This window comes from Lynx rufus, unplaced genomic scaffold (assembly GCF_022079265.1).
Source record: "Lynx rufus isolate CCGP_SWC_20201006 ecotype Redwood Valley unplaced genomic scaffold, mLynRuf1.p SCAF_4, whole genome shotgun sequence".
In the NCBI taxonomy this organism is placed as follows: domain Eukaryota; kingdom Metazoa; phylum Chordata; class Mammalia; order Carnivora; family Felidae; genus Lynx; species Lynx rufus.
Window position 1 is genome coordinate 47,669,336 of NW_025814856.1, and position 8,642 is coordinate 47,677,977.

At 37.3% G+C, this 8,642-nt stretch overlaps 1 pseudogene; it reads right to left on the reverse strand.

The window, feature by feature from the left end:
• Positions 1–7,138: 7,138 nt before the first annotated feature.
• On the reverse strand, positions 7,139–7,503 carry LOC124523361 (cytochrome b-c1 complex subunit 7-like; annotated as a pseudogene).
• Between the last annotated feature and the right edge of the window lie 1,139 nt (positions 7,504–8,642).

An 8,642-nucleotide genomic window follows, 5' to 3' on the forward strand; every position in this document is an offset into this window, starting at 1 on the left:
ACTTGTCATAGGCCAAAGAGACTGTAATGACAGCGACTGATGCCTTTCATACTTAAAACTCCATGTCTTCTTGTTGATCACCTGACTCCTCCCTCTGATGATTCTTAAGCATTTTTTTAATGATAAACAATACATAATATTTTTTGATATCTGTATATTAAAGAGATATACCCCTGTTGGTACATAAGGTTGCAATGTACTTTTTTACCTCCTACTCAGAAAAGGTTATTTGTGTACAAGTGAGCGAGGACCATGATAACACAGAAATAACTTTGAATTTATTCTGATTTATTAAAAGATGGTAAAGCACTCACACACTTCAGAAACTTGTCATGAAAATTACTTGGAGTGCATTTTCCAACTGATTGTGATTTTTGGACACAATAGTGAATCATGATTTGAAGAGCTGCTATGGTCTTCTTCAGTGTCAGGTGTAAAAACATATTGATTCTGTCCATTCATGTCTACTTCTATCTACTTTTTCCACCATCATGTCAGTCAGCATCTTTACTTTTGTCACAGAAACTGGTTTTTCAATTACTAAAAATTCTCCTTTATCAAGCCTACAAACAATTATAGCAATCCCTTCTAATTAAAAATATGAATTTTTAATCTTAAGTGTGTCTTTTCATGGGATGTCCATTGTAAGTTTTCAAAGAACCTAGCCTTCTTCTGGGCAAGCATTAACAAAGGTACTAGTATCCTTTTTACTTAATTTTCAAAAGGAAAATTTATAAAGAGTAAAGATCTTTTAACTATGACCTTTTTAACGCTGAATCTGTAAAAGGAAATAGGATTTTTTTTTTGTTGCTTTGTTTGCTTTTCTTAGTGAATAAAATTAGGAGGAAGTCTATTGCAGCATAAATTCTCATTAAATCCTGTGGGATTCAAGGGGAGTACTCCTTGAGTATTTACATGTTTTTATCCAGAAAAAAAAAAATGACTTCAAACACATAAAAATCCAGTCACAATGTATGCTTTGCATTTTAGGTTTCACATTGTAGTAAAATTCTAGTGAAGATGCCATCACTGACGATACTTAAAAAAAAAAAGTTTTCCATAAAGTTTAACACAGAACGTTTATATTCAAAGACCAAAAAAAGCACAATGTCTTTCTAATGGTGGCATTGATGAATCATTTTCCGATAACCACCTCCTAAATGGGATTCAGCAATTGTTTTTTTTGGGGGTAGGAGGGAGTTTCATAACAGATTTTATTTATTTACTTATTTTCCTCATTTTTTAAAATTTAAATCCAAGTTAGTTAACATATAGTATAATATGATTTCAGGAGTAGAATTTAGTGATCCATCCCTTACATATGACATCCAGTGCTCATCCCAACAAGTGCTGTCCTTAGTGCCCATCACGCATTTAGCCCATCCATCCACCCAGCACCCCTCCTGCAAACCTCAGTTTGTTCTTTCTATTTAGGAGTTTCTTATGGTTTGTCTCCCTCTCTGTTTTTATCTTATTTTTGCTTCCCTTCCCCTAAGTTCATCTGTTTTGTTTCTTAAATTCCACATGAGTGAAATCATGATATTCATCTTTCTCTGACTTATTTCACTTAGCATAATACACTCTAGTTCCATCCACATTGTTACAAATGGCAAGATTTCATTCTTTTTGATAGCCGAGTAATATTCCAGTGTGTGTGTGTGTGTGTGTGTGTGTGTGTGTGTGTGTGTGTATACACATATGCATACCACATCTTCTTTATCCATTTATCAGTCGATGGACGTTTGACTCTTTCCATACTTTGACTATTATCTATAGCAATTTTTTAAATAGTCACATCTGCAGCAGCTGGCTGGGCCTTAATTGTCTGTGGTACTTAGATGGGGGAAGATCATTCCAAACAAAGAGTTTTTCTCCCATCTTTCCAAGAAATGAGAACTGAGACTTTGGCTACCATGATATGGGGAGTAGTATTCCAAACCTTTCTGGAGAAAATGGGCTCAGGAAAAAAATTACATAAACTATTAGCATTTGCAGGGATTTATTTAAGTTGTGGTTGTAGCTTCTTAAAGATTTGTGATATGCAGCTGATTTATGGTCCCTGCATTTTCCTCTTTGGTCCTAAATAGGAAACTTGAAAATCATAGGTTTGGAACTACAAAATTCTCTTTTTTGTTTGTGTTCCCCCCTCCCCCCGCCATGCCAACCTTGCAACCTCATTTGGAGTTAAATACTTTAATTGTTTTTACTTTTGTGTTTACCTGGTTTCTGGACATCAAAATATTTTGCCAACATGTTTTAGTGCCTCTGAGTGACTCCATGGTACACTTTTTATACTAAAGAGGTGATTTAGACATCTCTAAATATTCAAAGAGTGTACCTGGAGTATTAGAGGCTATAATTGTTGATTAAATCATATTCTGGGCACTTATTTAGCCTATGCTGAAAAAAAAACTAATTTGAGAGAGAGTGGCACATCTGTTTAAATGGAATGAGTTTTCAAGTTTAGCAAACCCCCAAGGGAGGGTGGTGGTAGAAACTGTAGAGTATACTTTCTGGAGTCAGATGACCTGGGTTACAATCCCATCTCTAGCCTTTTCTGCATTGTGTGGCATTAATAAGTTACTTTCTCTCTCTAAGATTCCATATCCTTTTAGGTAAATAAGGAATGCCAGGAATGTATGCACATCAGCTAGGGTTGTTCTGAAGATAAACAGGCGAACCATATATGTCCTTAGAGTTCAATAAATACTTGTGAGTCTAAGGTTCAGGAATCCTCAAACATATTTTCTTTTTCATCAAGAGACTCCATTGGAGCTTAGAAATATAGTCACTTAAAATTAAGCTGCTGCTCTTCTATTTTATGAGCATAAAGTTAACAAATTTTGAATTAGATCATACTCTAAGATATTTAGAAGTAAAATAACCTTACTCTTTTGACTGGTGTCTTTTGTTCCTCTAAAGGTATTTCCATTTGTTTAGATGTCTTTCTTTATATGGTTCTCCTAAAAGTGCTAAGTGCTCCTTACACCCTTGTATGTTTTGCTAATATAGTTTTTTGAAGTTTTAGAAAGTTAGTGCTGGTAAGTAGTAGGTCTAGGGAATTGCTGGTTAAGAGAATAAATTCCTTTGTAGATCTAGAAGTAAACAAAAACAAGTACACTAAAAAGGACATACTGGCATGCTCCCAGTAAACATGCCTTTATCACATGACTTTAATCTAATTGCAAGGGAAGCTGAGAAGTGTTCCACTGTGCCCAGAAAAAGGAAAAGGAAATGGGGTGTAATGAATACTTAACATTGTCACCTCCACCCATTAAACAACAACAACAAGCCAAAAAACTGTACCATATCCTAACTTGTCATTCTGCTCTGAGTCTTAGGTTTTAACTCCCAGCAACTGATCAATTAAAAGATTAAATTTTTAAGAATCTGTAGTTTCTAGGTCTTATGTAGACATTAGTTGCTGTCTTTTTAAATTTCTATATGATCTTTTTTTGGCTATCACTGAACAAATATTGTGTATTCATGGTAGGCAGGGTGCTCTGACATTCATTTCATAAAGCACAAATTGTCAGTGGTTATGAAATATGAGATTGAAAGTTATTTGCTTCAATACATACTTTTGACAAGATGACATTTTGACTTTAATGACACCAAAAATCCTGATAAAATCATATTAAGACAAAAAAAAGTGGACTTGACTTTCATTCCCCCAGTCTTTTCTCTGTTTATCTTTTCACAGGCACTTAAAAATTCTTACATTATGTTTAAAAACATCCATTAATTTCCCATTGCCTCTGTATGCCTAAATTTGTTTATAAGTCTTTTCCTTCCCCTGACCGAGCTCTGGTTGTTTCTAAATCTGCATTATTCCCCCTGCACAAAGTTTCCCTTTTAGTTGTGCCTGTGTTTGAGTGATGCTACCTACTCTACTAGGAATGTCCCCTCCAAAGATGCCTCTCTGATAGTGTCCCACTGAATATGCAACTCTCTCTATGCAGTTCCTCTCCAGAATTCTCAAGCCCATGTTGCTTCCTTACTTGTGAGATTCTGGAACTCTGATCTGTTTGTCCTTGAAGATAAAATCCTTGTCTTCTTCATAATTCATACTCAGAACTGAGGACAGGCTGCATATAGAGTGTGTTTGATAGCTCTTAGTTGGGCAATTTAATGCATTCATATATTTGGTCTTCATTGTTGTTTCACTTATTTTGTTTGGCATTGCATCATTCAGGACACAGTAAATTATTCTGTGACACCCAATAATCTCAATGGCTTATAAAATGAAAGGACACTGTATGTTCTTTGGGGGTGGGCTGCAGCTCTGCTTCATGTTGTATTTACTGTAGGACCTAAGTTGATGAGCAGCCTCTATCAGGAACATTTTGATGGTTGTGTCAGTGGGAGAAGAAACCTGGCACTTGCATCCTGGCCCTAGAGCTTCTACTTAGAAAAGATAGATGCCACTTCTGCCTTCTTCCAATTAGGCACAATGAAACATCTTGACTTCAGAGTAGTAACATATAATTCACCCTCAGGGAGGGATATGCTAAAGAGGGAATTTGGGGCAAATAGTAATACGGTCTACCACTGAGAGATGACCATATATCATCTAGCTCATGTATTTAGTCACTTTTAGTTGCATTTATCCTGTATACCCAACTATTGTGTAAAATGATGTGTAAGAGTAAGAAAGTTCCTTTCAAAAGTTAGCAGCAGGATATCTACAATGAATGAATAACAATAATTTATAGAATTATGAATTATAAGAACACTTCTGATAGCCTGGACAGTAATTTTTATATCATCCCTGAGATGAAATATAGACACATGGGCATTCTTGCTTGTCTTTTGGTATGAATACCTTTCTTTTTATTTCATATTTTCCTAAGTCTGAAGAACAGGGTGTTAAATGAACTCCCTCCATTGGTGATGACTTTCCAGTCTGGTGCATTTCTCCACAGTCTAGTCGCTCTTTCGATTCTTGCTACATGTAGCTCAGGCCATTTCAGAGATCTGAATATCTAAGCAGAAACTTCCATAATATAGGGCAATAAAGTAATTACATCCCATCATCATTTGTCCTTCCCTTTTCGATCTGGGTTAGCATCATTAGCTTTAATTTAATAATACCATCTCTTATTATTGAATACATTTAGAATTCACTTTGTTGGTTATTTTTTTTTAATTTTCACTTTAGTATAACCTCCAAAATGTTTTGTTCGAATTAACTGTATTTCTGATGTACACTTTGCTTCCTCTGTTTATTTTCTCTCTCCCTCATTTTCTTTTTCCTTCTCTTCTCTCCCTTTCCTCCATGTCTTTACCTTTCTACCTCTCTGTCTCTCTTCTGTCTTCTCTCTCTTTCTTGTATGCCCTCCTTCCCTCCCTCCCTTCTACATTTCTTTTTCTTTCTTTAGCTCTCTCTCTTATTTATTTATTTATTTATTTATTTATTACATTTGTTTATTTTTGAGAGAAAGAGCACAAGTGGGGAGGGGCAGAGAGAGAAGGAGACAGAATCCAAAGCAGGCTCCAGGCTCCGAGCTGTCAGCACAGAGCCTGACGTGGGGCTCGAACTCACAAACTGTGAGATCATGACCCTAGCCGAAGTTGGACGCTTAACTGACTGAGCCACTCAGGTGCCTTTCTCTCTCTCTTTTATTTTTCAGTGGCACACAGATAGTGGTTGGGCTTGATAGAATCCATTTCAATTATTGAATGTCTACTGAACACCAGGTACTTTTCTAAGGATGTTGGGGCTTTGGTAACATTAGATAATAATAAGTATGGCACATTTATGCATACAAAATATTGGTTCTGCCTATGGTACAAAAAAAATGTAAATTAGTGGCTTAAAGGCATTTGGGGCTTTATCTGGAGAATTCAGACATACCTATTTCTCTGACTCATCCCCAGCAAGGATAAAAAAGAAATGGCTTTACCTCTCCATTTGTACTTATTCTGAATGCACCTGAAATAACTTATCTTTAATAGGTCCAAGCAGCTCACACATTTGCTTTCATTACTGATATTACAGCTCTAGCACCACCTTGGGCCCTTTAAATAGTAAAAAGTACCAGACTCTGTACAGTTCTACTCAAGGCTGTTTTAAAGCAAAGTAATATCAGTTGTCCTCCAGTGGGGTTCAGGCTGATTATTAGTGCCCCAGACCCCCTTTCTCTTCAAACTTGTAAATATACTAGTGTCAGGATTTATGTGCAATTGCTCCCCATTGCCAGATGCATGTCCTTATTCTCTCCGCCAGCTCAGTACAGTTTATGTCATAGGATGAATTCATACCCTCATCCATTCATACATTCCACAGATAGTTATGGAGCATCCCTGTGAGATACCCTGTTAGGTGCTAAGGTCCTGCAGTTGAAGTTTTAGTTCCTGCCCTCAAGGAAGTGGGTCTGATAGAAGCAGGCTAGGAAATAATCACGTTTAATACAGAGAGATAGATGCTGTGATCTAGGTAAGCCCTGTGGTCCTCTGAAAGTGTAGGAGAAGGTCACCAACTCAGCCTCGGGGAAGCAGATAGGGACCCTCTGTTAGTCTATTACGTGTTCTATTATCATCATTGCTCTGGCTTGGGGCAGCATTTCTTAAGGTGTGATAGTGAATCTTTAGATTACATCTAGGAGAAAGAGTCTGTTGCTAGTGTGTGTGCTTGCAGAGAGGATGTTTTTTAAGCAAACGTTTCTTTGACATGTAACAAACCTTAAGAAAAGTATGATCTTAAATGTGCAGCTTGGTACATTACACACAATAAGTATGCCAGTTTGCAGAACCTGGATTAGGAAGTAGCACCTTGCCAGCCCCCACAAGTTCCATTTGTGCCCCTGCCTAAGCATTGCTGCTTTTAGGATGGACACTGTCCTGACTTCTGGCACAGATTAGTTTTGCCTGGTTTTGAACTTTATGTCAGTGCAGTGCTGTCCTACCTCTAGTGCTCTTTTGCATCTGTCTTTTCTGAGCTATCTTCCACATTTGTGAGATTCATCCCTGTTGTAGGATCAGCTATAAACATACATTTTTTAAAAATAATTACAGTAGACATTTATTTAAAGTAATACATTTGCAGCTCCAGTAGTTCTAAATCATACATTTCAGGTTTACCCAACTTCTTAAAAATATCTGATAGCATCTGCAACCACAGATTTCAACCCCACGATTATTTCTTTGCCCATTTTTCTCTCTCTTTTCTTTCCCAAATAACTTCTTTCAGAAGTTCAAGGTAGAATTTATCCTCCTCATATTTTAGGATATGCTCTTTAGGCAAATCTCCTGCCTCCTGGTCAGGGCCATTGCTCACTTAATGAGAAACATCCTGTCGTTATACAGATTCTCAGGAAGACTTCTTGTGGCCTCTTTCACATTGTCATTCTCAGATACGGTATCACCTTGCATTAACCCCAATTTATTGAACCCTTCAGCCCTGTCACACCATTTTCGAATACCCTCTAGCCACCAGCTTGATGCTGTAACAGCAGGCCTAAACGTTCTCTGTGATTTGTAGCGTTTGATCTCGTATTCCATTGTATGTCTATACCACAATTTACTTATTTACTCTGTGTCAAGGAATATTTGGGTTCTTGGGCTTGCAATACCATTCTCTTCTCCCTTTCAGCTCAGAGTCTTGGCAAGCAGCAATAACCACCTCGGTTTGAATGACATTGTTTTTGTTATCTTATCTTTACCTTTTTGGTTACTTTCTATTTATGGCAGACTATACTAGTGGCTTTCTTTTTAAGTGTTGATATAAAGCTTTCTTTTAAAATAATTTTGATTGAAATAAATGGATTGATGTAAAAAAAAAACCTTTCTTTTTTTAAATGTTTATTTTAGAGAGAGAGAGAGAGGGCACACATGAACAGGAGAGGGTCGGTGGGGCGGGGGGAGACAGAGAATCCCTTTAGGGATTCTCTGCTGAGAGCTAAGAGCCCAACATGGGGCTGGATCTCAGGCACTGTGAGATCAAGACCTGAGCCAAAACGAAGAGTCAGACGCTTAACTGACTGAGCCATGCAAGTGCCACTAAACAATCTTTTAGAGATAATACGGGTGTAATATTATGACAAATATCATGGAGGTGAGAATCAAAACAGCTTAGTTTAGGATAAATGTGTTTAGAGATTTGGTGTTTTTTGTTAGAAGGTAATAATTTACATGCCCAGGTGTTTTAGCAATCAACATCCTCAACCACTGGGTTTAATAATTTATGAGATTGTTTGGGATTAATACAGGCTTGCTTTGTTAAGGTCTAGGGAGTATTTGGAATCAGCATGTCAAGAGTTTGAACAAACCCAGGTATGACCTGTAGCAAGATACCTGGGCACTGGGGAGAGAAAGCAGTTTGATAATGGTGACCACTTGGGAATGGGCTTGATCATCAAGTGGGCTGGAGGAGCAGTGCTAACTGTTCACACTCTTCTCTCTGGACCTCAAGGCCCTGATCCACAGGTTGCATAAGGAATATCAAAGAACCAACTTGACTTTCACATCTTTCTCACTTCCCTGTGACTTAATAATAGGAGTTGCAATTTATAGTGCATGTATTATGTGCAAAACACTTTGCAGGGTTTATACCATTTAATTCTTACAACAAACCTGAAAGGAGAGGGCATGTTACTGTGGTAGTCAGAGTATGGCCCCCCAAAATGTCCATATCCACATTG